The following is a 12,526-nucleotide window of genomic DNA, read 5'->3' as shown; positions in this document are numbered from 1 at the left end:
CCACTTGGCGTGGTTGGGGAGGTGGAATGGGGAGGGGAATAGAGAGAGCTGCTAACCCTTGGAAGGGCAGCAATATCCTTATCTTGAAATCAAGCCTTGAGAAAGTAGTGCTTTATCATTACTTTATTATAACCCATTCCTTGAGTAGGCTTTACCTGGGAGTAGGTCCTACTAAATTTTACTATGAGAAGTGTGTGGGTGCAGCCCTAAGGTGACTTCCCAGTCCTAAAACAGAGTTACAATGTTTTTCTAAATAGTAGGCTTGCAGTTAATGCCAAGGAGTGAGAGATTGCTATTATTTATTATTACACAAGTCAAAATACAATACACCTCCATAAAAATATATGTGCAGTGATTAAAGTTCTTCATTAGTTTTGTTGTATTAGTTGGTTCTGCTGTTATTTTCACCTTGTCACTAGTTGGGATAGTTAGCAGAGACATTGGGCCAGGAGAAGGAGAGGAAGGCAGTGAGGGACCCATTTTAAAATCTCATCTCTGGGCCCACTCCAACCTTGGTATGCCCCTGCCGCTTAGGACCTGGTTGAGTGCCGTCATCTAAATCAAGCACCAGTATTGGACTTATTTATTATAAACTCACTCTCAGTCTACACCCTTTCTGCAGCAATGTCCCACAGAGCTGGCAGAAGACAGAAAGGACTTGGCTTCTGTATTTTAAATGGACTGTGCTGTGATGTCCCATCAGATTTCTTCATACACCTGAATCTCATTTTCCATGCACCAAAAGCTCTTTCCATTACAGGCATAGTGATGATGTACTGAATTATAATGGTCTTTGGGAGTTTGGGAACGTGAGACAAGAAGGTTTAGTAACTTCAATGATATCTTAACAGGGGTTCCCTACTGCCAAATAACAAAGAGGATAAATATATTATTTCAGTTGTGAAAAATGTACCTGAATGCCAAAATTCATGTCCATAGTATCAGGGTGTAAAAAGAAATATTAGCCAACGCAATGGAATTTAAAATACTGGCTTGGAAAATGAAATCTGCTGGCTTACATGATGCTAAGCCTTTACACCCCTGTAATGCTGTGCCCTGGGGCTGCTGCAGACTCCTAAGGAGCCCCAGAACTGCTCTGAACTAGCGGTTGCACAAGGAGTGCTACCTCAATATTCCACATTGTAGCAAATGGGGGAAACTGTGGCAGCATTGCTTGCTTGCACAACCACATGCTCAGAGCCGCTGTCCACAGCAGCTTTGGGGTGCAGCGTTCCAGAGGCTTAACTCTGTGCTATCATGTAAGTTTGTTTGGCCCATTCTTTGCCACATACGATAACACATTATTTGCTGCAGAGGGTGGCGTCCACATGTTCCTGAGGCCTCCGGCTTGAGTAAATGCTCGCTGATGAACATGGGCTCTGAGGCGGTGTCATGGGCGGCAAAGGAGGAGCAGGCAGGCTGGCTATCTGAGTCCCCCACATGGAGTACTCTGGGGGGGTCTTTCCATGCAGAGGAGCAGCAGGAATGTAGGCAAAAGTAGGAGACAAGATGGAGGAGGGAGGGAGACTGAGAGGGAAAGAAAAACAAAGAAGATGAAAATGAAAGCGCCTGAGTGCTGAGAGAGAGCTGCCTGGAGCCTTGCAGGACTAAAAAGAACTGAGGAGGGTTTGTTCCTCCCAGCCTTAAAAGCTAATCTAATTAGCTTAGTCCTACCTTGGAGTCACGTGACTCAACCCACATGTGAGACGACCTTGGACAGCAAGAAGGAGCCTCCATGGTGAGTAACCAATGCTCCGATCTCACTGATGGCCTATTTCTAAGGCTGCTTGTAATCTCACATAAGATGCTGGTGTTACATCACAGAATAGTGATTGATTGACAGCCTGATCTAGGAAGTTCTGGTGCAACAGTGCTGTGTTCCAGCCTAAAGATCCAGACTAAGGAAAAAATGCCACCCAAAAATATTTCCTGAGGCTCAGGGATATATTTTTAGGTGGCGCAGACAGCTGAGAAAGGAAGGGAGTTAATTTTTTGTTAGTCTGGATCTTTAGTCTGGATGGCAAGTCTGTTGCACCTTAGGCTGACAGCCAGTATCTTTGTAGCAATTTTATGGTGAAGTTGCTGATGTATGTGATTTGATCTAAGATCATAATAAAGTTTATATCATCATGGTGGATCTGCAGACCTACATGTAGGTCCAAATATTTAGAGTTAACATCCCAAAGATAGAGATGAAGCTCTTCTATTTTTTAATTTTTATTTTGCAAATCTAAAAGAATCACAGGAATGCAGACAACATAACCACCATCATCAATTTTATTACATGGTTTATTTACATAACCATAAAACTATTGTTGCCTCTTTTGTTGCACCACATTTGTTGCACTATCAGGGAGATGGTTTGGAAATACAGAATATAACATTCTTGAACTGAGAACACGTGGCATCAATATGGAAGACTGAACTCATGTTCTAGATACAAGACACAAGAGGATTTTTCTCACTCTGATGATATCACCAAAATGTACAATAATGGATTTGATCTCCTAAGAGATCAAAGGGTATGAGCACAAATTTGAACCAGGCTCTTAGATCTCAAAATCTGCAGACTTCAAACATGCTAGCCTCTCCCTCCCCCAGTCCCTTTACTTACAGGGATGGGCAGGATCTAACTGGGCAGACTGCACTTTTCCTTTCAACTGTACTTTGCAAGGGAGAAGCTCCTGTGCATGGCTTCTTTTAATCAGATTCATAGTCTTAGCCTAGCACTTCCCCCCCTTCTCTCCTGGAAGTCCCAGGAAAGATGCAAAGTATTGTGGGGTCTGTAGTCTTGTAGGATTGCTGAAACACCTGAAGGCCCTGAAAAGACTATGATCCCTACAATATCTTTCCTGAGATTTCCAGAGAGACCCTTTTAGAAAATGTGGAGCTGTGGACCTTTGTAAAAGAACTTATGCACAGTTGCTGCTCCCTCACCTCTGCTGGGAATGAAATTCATTTGAAGGAGCCTACCTTGCCCTGCGTTGCCATGTTTGGCCAATAAAGTAAAAGAGGGGAGGAAATGAGCAAGCCTTGAACTAGCTCACTAATTTTGCGATTTTTCTGTGAATCAATGGAAAATCAAAAATTAGTGAGCCAATAAACTGATCCACATGACCATTTACTGTAAGATTAAACTTACCTCCCCCCGCCCCCAATGATTCTGCGTAAGGTGTGGGACATGCTGCTAATGGGTCCACATGGATCCCTGGAGGTCAAGAAAATGAGTCCCAGCACCAGGGTTAAGGGCACACTCATGTGCCGAACCCTGGTTAAGTACCGGAGTAAAAAGGTGGTTTAGGCAGGGTGGCAGTACCAGAATCGGCTGCTTGTGAGAATAGCCTCAAACTATGGTGGTTTTGGGTGGGCCTATCACATTCATAATGGCTACCTGATTTAGTACATGAACAGTATTGTCCAGATCATAATACTGAGTTGTATTACAAATTGGGCATCACTTTTTCTGAACTATTGGCCTATTCCTTCTAGGGATGTTAAATAACATTTTCAGCACTCACAGTGAGCAATTAGCTTCATACATGACTTACGAAGTCTGCTGCTTTGTAGATGCACAACCAGAAGTTCATGAGCCCTTTCTCACGATCCGCGATAAGGGCTTAAAGGGGCGAAGGGAGGAAGTCTCAAAAATATTACCTTCCCTGCAGATGATCCTCTCCTTTTTGCTGGGTGGGTGGATTTCCCACCCAGACAATTGCCAGCCTCTGCCAGCAGCAGGACAGTTTGGGGGCCAGGAGTGTGCGGTGCATTATGGGGAGTTATTTGATGCTGGCTGGCAGGCTGCTTATGTGTGGGTGCCACATGGAGTCATGTGGCACTGACACACAATCAGTTAGCCTGGGCTAATGGCGTGTTTGCACCCTTAACCCAGGCTAACAGCTGTGGCTCCCTTGTAGATTTGCAGCCATGCCACCACCAGGAGCCAAGCGGGTCCCAGACTCCCGGCAGTTCTCACACGCAGGCAAAACCAGACTGGGTTTCCCTAGCCTGGTTTTGCCTCCACATGGGAACAGCCTCCATTAATGTTAACTTCTGACTTTGTTTGGACGGAGCTCTCAACTACTGAGGAAACTACATGAATCACAAAGCCTGCTGTAGCACATGCACAGAAGTTCTTTAATGTCTCCTGCTTATTCTTGATCAAACTCTTGTTTATTGTTGTGAACAGCATGACCAGACCAACCAAAAGTCCTTTGTTTGCTATCTTTTCTATTTGACTCAACTGTCTTGATAGTTTCTTGAAAATGTTGAATGTGGTATTTTGTCTCTCATTCAAATCCCAAACCTTCTCTTTTTGCCAGGTATGCTTATGAGTTGAATTTGGTGACTCTCTGCCTTTGGGTGGGTGCCAAAGGATAATATAATAATATACATCCATGCCACAAAGTCAGCATGCATATTTCAGCAATAGCACCAGAATGGAACTTAGAAAGAGATGAGATTTTTCTCAGTGCTCACCAAGAAAGCCCATAAAAGCCAGTACCAAACTGAGCCAAGGAGATGTTGCCCATCATTACCTCATCCTGCATTTGCCTATGAATGAGGGCATTCTCATTGCCCACCATGTGGGCTATTCATGTATGTTCTAGGGAAAAAAAGTTTCCTATGTAAAAAAGGAACAAGACTCCTTCACTTACTGGGAATAAGAGGAGTACTATAGTTTTGTGAGAAATATCCCACAGGAAGTCCATTGTTTGAATAGAGAGCCAATAACAAAAACATTTAAGCATGTGCAAACGTCAAGAGAAGCGTCTTACTCTGAACAGTAGCTTCTCACACTTCATAAAAGGCAGTTTGGGAAATGGCACCAAAGTTCAAGGACAGTTTTCCAGCCAGAACAGGAATTGCTTTTATGAGAAAAAGGAGAGCCCACATCACATGCATCTTCACATGCACCTTTATATCTTTGCCAAAATCCATCCGTTCTAACTAGCCTTAAGGGTGAGGTTGTGCCATTTTGTCGGTGTCTACTCCTGGAGACCACAGAGCCATGTGGTTTTCTTTGGTAGAATACAGGAGGGGTTTACCATTGCCATCTCCTGTGCAGTATGAGATGATGCCTTTCAGCATCTTCCTATGTTGCTGCTGCCCAATATAGATGTTTCCCATAGTCTGGGAAACATACCAGTGGGGATTCGAACCAGCAACCTTTTGCTCCCTAGGCAAGTTACTTCCCCACTGTGCCATTAGGTGGCTTTTAACTAGCCTTACAAGCATGGAAATCAACACTCCTAGTGTATATATACATCTAGCCTCATAAATGTATTTACATCCATGCCAGTGGAGTTCTACCATATCAGACAGCCTAGCTATAAATACTAGTCAAAACTGCCACTGTATATTTAGTTGTAATTAAATTAGGCAAGCTTTGAACTTGGCAACCCTGATTATACCTTTGCGCTAGCAGTTCAAGAGCAAACTCTTCTCTTCACAAACATGTTGCAGTAATGTAAATCAAAAGGTTAACAGGCCAAGCATGAAAGCAGCTCAGACATCTGTGGTAAATCTTCCTCAGGAAATGAGATGTCAGGATTTACTCCTTGTCATGGAATTGTCAGGATGTACTTCTTGTTGCCAAATACTCAGAACTACTGGAAAGCAAGTCACTATTTGATCTGAATGGTTTGTTATTATGGTAACCAGATTAGAATGAGCTAGCTAGTCTACATGCTGAATGGAAAATGACATGCAACAAACCTATTGCACATGCATGTGAAAGAACAACGCAGAGCAATCGCTGGGGAACTGTGAGAGTCATATATTCATAAAAATTGCCCCAAACATGCAATGTCAGTGTTTTGAAAGGCAGAAATATCCATGGGGCGGATTATAAGGTTACTCATACCTGGTGGAGTGATTATATATTGTTGCTGCCATCAGTACCATTCTTTACAATAGAGCTTTCTGGAACTTGGAGGTTCACAGAGTGGTTCACTAGCTTGTTCAGCTAAGGTGTAACCTTTAAAATCAGCGATCCTCTTGCCCTTTAGCAAGGTAGTCTTATGAAAGCAGAAGCCCATGCTGGTTGATGTCTTTCATTCTTTGTTGGACCAGAGCTGTAGAATACAACACGGCTGCAAAACACAATAGCCAGGGGTGGATTAATCTTTTTACTGCCCATAGGCAGCCAAAGATTAGCCGCCCCAGCCCCCTGGGACAAGGGCAAGGGGGCTTGCAGGGGAGAGAAACAATTTGTTTTTAACCTTTAAAAATGCCACTGTGTGGTGGCAGCAACGGTGGCAAAGAGGGGACGAGAGCGGCGCCCTCCTGAGGTCGGGCACTGGAGGCAGGCAGCAGGGATGGCAGTGAAAGAGCTCCTCACTCAAGCCTGGCTTCCTTGCATATGTCACAGAGTGGGCGATTTCAGCCTGTTTGGGGCCTCTGCACACACGTATGGGCCTAAAAACACCCACTCCGTGTCATTTGCAAAGAAGCCGGGCTTGAATGAGGAGCTCTTTTGCCGCCATCCCTGCTGCCTGCCTCCAGCGCTCGACCTCAGGTGGGCGGTGCTCTCATCCCCGCTGTGCTGCCACTGCCGCTGACACACAGCGGCATTTTTAGAGGAGGGGGAGGAAAGAATTAGCTGTCCCTCTCCAAGATGCCGCTCCCCAAGATTTGCCGCCATAGGCAGCTACTTATACTGCCTGTGCGGTAATCCGCCTGTGAAAATAGCCGACATCCTGCACAAGGGGGTGTGGGTGTTATGAGCATGGCCCCTACCCCTGTTTGCATGTAAACAGCTACGATGGGGCACTGCCACAGGGCTGTAGCACATGGCGGTAAGGGCTCTGTGCACAGAGTGTCAGCCGGAATCCCTATAATAAAACAAGGACTTATTTCTGTATATTTATGTCACACAGAAAGGGTTTTTCCACAATCCTCTCAAATCAATCAATGTATTGCTTGTCCCACTCCATTTGTGCCTTTCCAATATAAAAATGATGCCCATCACTATGGGCTGTACTTGATGCTATTCACAGTCTTTGGCCTTTTGCCCTGAAAATGTTAGTACAAATGTTAGTACACCTGTTCTTTAACACTGTTCAAGGAATTCCTGAGAGTGCATGCATACTGACCTCTTTTATGCTTATAACGTTTCCTGGCCTATTAATTTTGTTTCACCCCACACCCAAGCTTTACATTTTGAAATGAATATTTATTCTGAATCCTGTTCTTGTGTTGACATAGGCAATGTGGTGTAAAGGTGGAGGGGAATGTTAGGATTCAACTCAAGCTTTTGAATATAAATCCTTCATTTTGCAGACTTCCCTGTGTGCTTAACAGTCAGTTATAGCAGATCCATTGATTTTCAGTGGGTCCATTCACAGTACGTTAGGGTAAGCACAGGCAGAAGGATTAAGATCTAATCTCTCAAAATCTGATCATGCAAGCACTCCTAAATGAGAATACCTTTTACTTCTGACCTCAAAGGTCTGCTACTGTCACTACTTTGCTAAGTGGCTTTTAATCCTATTCTTTTATCTCCCTTGTGTTTAGGTCATTGTGGCTGTAATACACATTGAAGTTGGTACTTAAGAAACTAAGGGACATTTCACAGGATCATTCCAGTGTGTTAGAAACTAGGTCAGGGTGCTCTCATGGAGGGAGGTGGTGATCTAAACATTTAAGAACATAAGAAAGGCCCTGCTGGATCAGGCCCAAAGCCCATATCATCCAGCACTCTGGTTCACACAGTGGCTTACCAGATGCCTTTAGGGAGCCCACAGGCAAGAGGTATGTGCATGCCATCTTTCCTGATGTTGCTCCCCGGCAACTGGTGTTCAGAATCATCTTGCCTCTGAGGCTGGAGGTGGCCCACAGACACCAGACTAGTAGCCATTGATAGACCCGTCCTCCATGAATTTGTCTAAACCCCTTTTAAAGATGTCAAAGTTGGTGGCCATCACCACAACCCATGGCAAGGAATTTCATAGATTAATTATGCACTGCGTGAAAAAGTACTTCCTCGTGTCAGTTCAAAATTCCCTTACCTTTAGTTTCATGGGATGACCCCTAGTTCTAGTGTTGTGAGAGAAGGAGAAAAATTTGTCTTTGTACATTCTCTCCACTCCATGCATAATTTTATACACCCCAATCATCTCTCCCCTTACTCGCCCCTTGTTCAAAGTAAATAGTCCCAGATGTTGTAGATTTGGCTTATAAGGAAGCTGCTCCAGACCCCTGATAATCTTGATTGCCCTCTTCTGCACCTTTTCCAGTTCTACAAAATTCTTCTTAAGATACAGTGACCAGAACTGCACACAGTACTCCAAATGTGGCCACAGCATAGATTTGTATAAGGGCATGATAATATTAGCATTTTTATTTTCAATCCCTTCCTAATGATCTCAAGCATGGAATTGGCCTTTTTCACTGCTGCAGCACACTGAGTCAACACTTTCACTGAGCTGTCCACCACGACCCCAAGATCTCTCTCCTGGTCAGTCACTAACAGCTCAGATTCCATCAGCGTATATATGAAGTGAGGGAGGGGCAAGGTTGTCCCAAAATGCATCACCATATACTTGCTTACATTGAACTGCATTTGCCATTTTTTTGCACACTCACCCAATTTGTTGAGATCTTTTTGGAGCTCTTCACAATCTTTTGTGGATTTCACTACCCTAAATAGTTTAGTGTCATCTGCAAATTTGGCCACTTCGCTGCTTATCCCAACATCTAGATCATTTATGAACAGGTTAAAGAGCACTGGTCCCAGTAAAGGTTCCTTGGGGACCTCACTTCTTATTTACCTCCATTGCGAAAACTTTCCATTTGTTCCTACTCTCTGTTTCCTGTCCTTCAACCAGTTACCAATCCACACATGAACCTGTCCCCTTTTCCCATGACGGCTAAGTTTACTCCTTTGGTTGGGAACTTTATCAAAAGCTTTTTGGAAGTCCAAGTATACTTTATCAACCAGATCACCTTTATCCAAAGAACTCTCAAAGAACTCCAAAAGGTTAGTGAGGCAAGACTTTCCCTTGCAGAAGCCATGCTGGTTCTCCTTCAGCAAGGCCTGTTCTTCTGTGTTTAACAATTTTGTCCTTATGTATGATTTCCATCAGTTTACCCCCCTGGATCCCATTTTGGAAACTGGAGTTACATTGATTACTTTCCAGTCCTCTGGTACAGAGCCTGATTGTAGCAATAGCAATAGCAATAACATTTATATACCGCTCTATAGCTGGAAGCTCTCTAAGCGATTTACAATGATTTAGTATATTGCCCCCAACATTCTGGGTACTCATTTTACCGACCTCGGAAGGATGGACGGCTGAGTCAACCTTGAGCCCCTGGTCAGGATCGAACTTGCAACCTTCTGGTTACAGGGCGGCAGTTTTACCACTGCGCCACCAGGGGCTCTTGTAGGGACAAGTTACTTATTTTTTCTAGGAGACCAGCAATTTTAACCCCAAATTTTAACCCTAGTACAGTTTGATAAGAGATCTGTGCCTATTAGGAGCGTAGCATGGTTGCCTGTGGTCAGAGTATGAAGTCCTGCCGGCAGCTTCCCAACTCCTTTAGATTTTTAATCGCACATGTCCCAAGCCTCACCCCTGCATGTGACATCAGACACAGGAGATGTGGCCAGTCAGCCCCTGCAGAGTTCCCCCAGTCAGCACTTCATTGAATCTCTGACTGGGATCTCTGCAGGGGATGGCTGGCCATGCCCCCTGTGTCTGACATCAGATGCAGGGGCATGGCTACTGCCCAGGAGAGGTTCTCCCATCTTCCCTATCCAGTGTTTCAGTGAAACACTGGCTGGGCTTGGCGGGGGAGCTGGGGAGGAGAGGGGCTCACCTCGCACTTCCAATCGGTGCCCTGGCCGAGGAGGCACCTTCCCCAGACCCTGGCAGCTGGCAGACCCTTGCTCTATAGTCCCCATGTCCCTGGTGCCTAGGGCAAAATCTGCAAATGCCAGTTCACCCCACACTGAACGGACACAGGCACAAGTGCAGCAGAACAATGGGCTGGGACTCCTACTGCCTGAGCCTATGTATGTTCACCCAGAAGTATGTCCCATTGATTTCTAAAGCAAGCCTGAACAAGATTGCAATAACATTTTATGAGGATCAGTTAAAATGTCACAAAGTCGTGAACAAGCTTTTGACATCTTCAGAATCATGTTGGGTGTAAAGAAAAACAGGGAGGATGAGAGGAAAATCTGAGTGATAATGGAAAACCTCAAGTTCTCTGCCGGTCACAAAGGGCCTTTCTGTTCCAATTAGTGCTGGTGGCAAAACTGAGTAACTGTTAAACTAAACTAAACTAAACTAATGCTGTATAATTATTAATACATTTATATCCCGCTCTTCCTCCAAGGAGCCCAGAGCAGTGTACTACATACTTGAGTTTCTCTTTCACAACAACCCTGTGAAGTAGGTTAGGCTGAGAGAGAAGTGACTGGCCCAGAGTCACCCAGCTAGTTTCATGGCTGAATGGGGATTTGAACTTGGGTCTCCCTGGTCCTAGTCCAGCACTCTAACCACTACACCATGCTGGCTCTCTATAATGAAGAATAGCAGTTTTTGGCTGACATGATGTGCAGGCAAATGGAGCAGGAATGCTCTGTACTGAGGCTGCAGCAGAACCGGAAGGCAGCCTCAAGATTTTTTAAAAACTGGTGGCACACAAGCAGCATTACTGTAATTATTAGCATTGCTGCCAATGGGGGAAAATATGGTAATGCTGTTTGCACAGCCAATGGATTTTTAAAAGCATTGGGGCTGCCTCCAACATGGAGCCTTCCAGCTCCGTTAGCCTGTGCATCATGTCAGTCAGAACTTCTAATCCAATTACCTCTGCATAGATTATCTTACAATCCACTTTAAGATTGTTATAAACTGATAATACTGGGACTTTTCCACCACACCCAGCATTTTCTCCCAGCCGCTCTCCCATGCTTGCTTTTTTTGTTTTGTTTTGTTTTTTGCTTGATATCCAGCTTGAGGAAGAGTTCTGGAGAACCAAAGGCTTGGGACCAAACTAGACATTAAGCTATGCCTTTCATTAGTGCTGATGGGCTTAACTTTCCCTTTTAAAACAGTAGCATGGGAGGGTCTGGTCTAGATCAGCACCACAGCAGGAGAAAGGGGCTTCCCCTCCACCATGATCCAGATCAGCTCATGGCTGCTAACTGACAAGCAGATATGTTCCCATTGGTGTCTTTTTTCTCAGGGCACCCAGGGGGAGTCCTAATCAAACTCTACACAGTCAAAAGGCTAAAGCTCCATCTCTCCCCACACTGTGGTCCCAATCTGGACAGGGTCCCTCCCAACTGCTAGGAAGGTTCAGTTCATCAGTGCTGATGGGCTTAACATAATGTCTAGTAACCCTTGGTCACAACTTTGTGACATTGCAGTTGGTCCAATAAGGGCAGCCACCAACATGGATACCTACATTTTTGTGTGTTGCATAAATGGCAGCCTTAATCTTAAGTATGAATGTTCTCCATTTTTTTATGTATGCCTCCATTCTTAACTGGAAATGAAGAAGAATTTACCATTCCAAAGCTACTGTAGTGTCATGTATGAGAAACTGAACCAGAAAATCTGAGTTTCAAATGAACTCAGCAGCTCCTAGCTTCATCTCCCCACCTCCCCACCTCCAGTACTAGGTGGGCAATCATGCTGACTTCTTACAGGGCTGTTGTGAAGATTACCAAGATAACAGATATCAAGTACTCAACAGTGAAATATAAATATCAAGTATTATTTTTAGTATGTTGCCTATAAATGTCTGCTACTCTGCGACAGCAATATAAAAATTGCTCTTTTATGTGACATTTCCATTGACATCTCATTGCCAATGACTAGATGAGATACACTGCACAGGGTTTGAATAATGAACACATGAGAAGATGAAAACATGCATTTTCTGCTTCTGACTAATCCTCGGAACTGAGCATTGTAATTGCAAGGAAAAACGGAGGGGGGGGGGACAAAAGCAGCATTTCAGCCATCTTAAGCTTCTTGAATTAATTCTGAAATTTATGTATTAAAAGAACTAAATGCCTATTTTATAAAGCATATGTATCTTCCCTCCGTGGGCATCCACTCAGCACCATCTCAATTCCCCATAACACTCTCACAGCTGGTGCTTTCTAAGACATGCCAGCCTAACCATTTAGAAAATTGAGAAGAAATGTGCAAACTCTGTGAGCCTTTTATATCCACATTTGCTTCACATGGGCATATTTCCATGTATCCTTTTGCCAGTCAGTAAAAAGGCCTTTTTCTGCATTCCATTTATAGGCATCAATGGCAAATAAAAACTCATCTAGAAAGTGATGTTTGCCATTTCTGGTCCTCAGCTAAACGGAGGCTACAGAGTCTTACTGAAGAACTGCACTCACTCCACTCTGATTGCAAAGGCATAAACAGGAGATCATTGAGAATATTTGCATATGGAAAAGCCGTAGGTTCATAACTATTTTTATAGGACGGTAACTATTTTTTATTGTTATTTAACTGCTATGCCATGGCACTTAAACCCTGACCCATGA

This window comes from Hemicordylus capensis, chromosome 1 (assembly GCF_027244095.1).
Source record: "Hemicordylus capensis ecotype Gifberg chromosome 1, rHemCap1.1.pri, whole genome shotgun sequence".
Classification (NCBI taxonomy): domain Eukaryota; kingdom Metazoa; phylum Chordata; class Lepidosauria; order Squamata; family Cordylidae; genus Hemicordylus; species Hemicordylus capensis.
Note: the sequence above shows the minus strand (reverse complement) of the source record.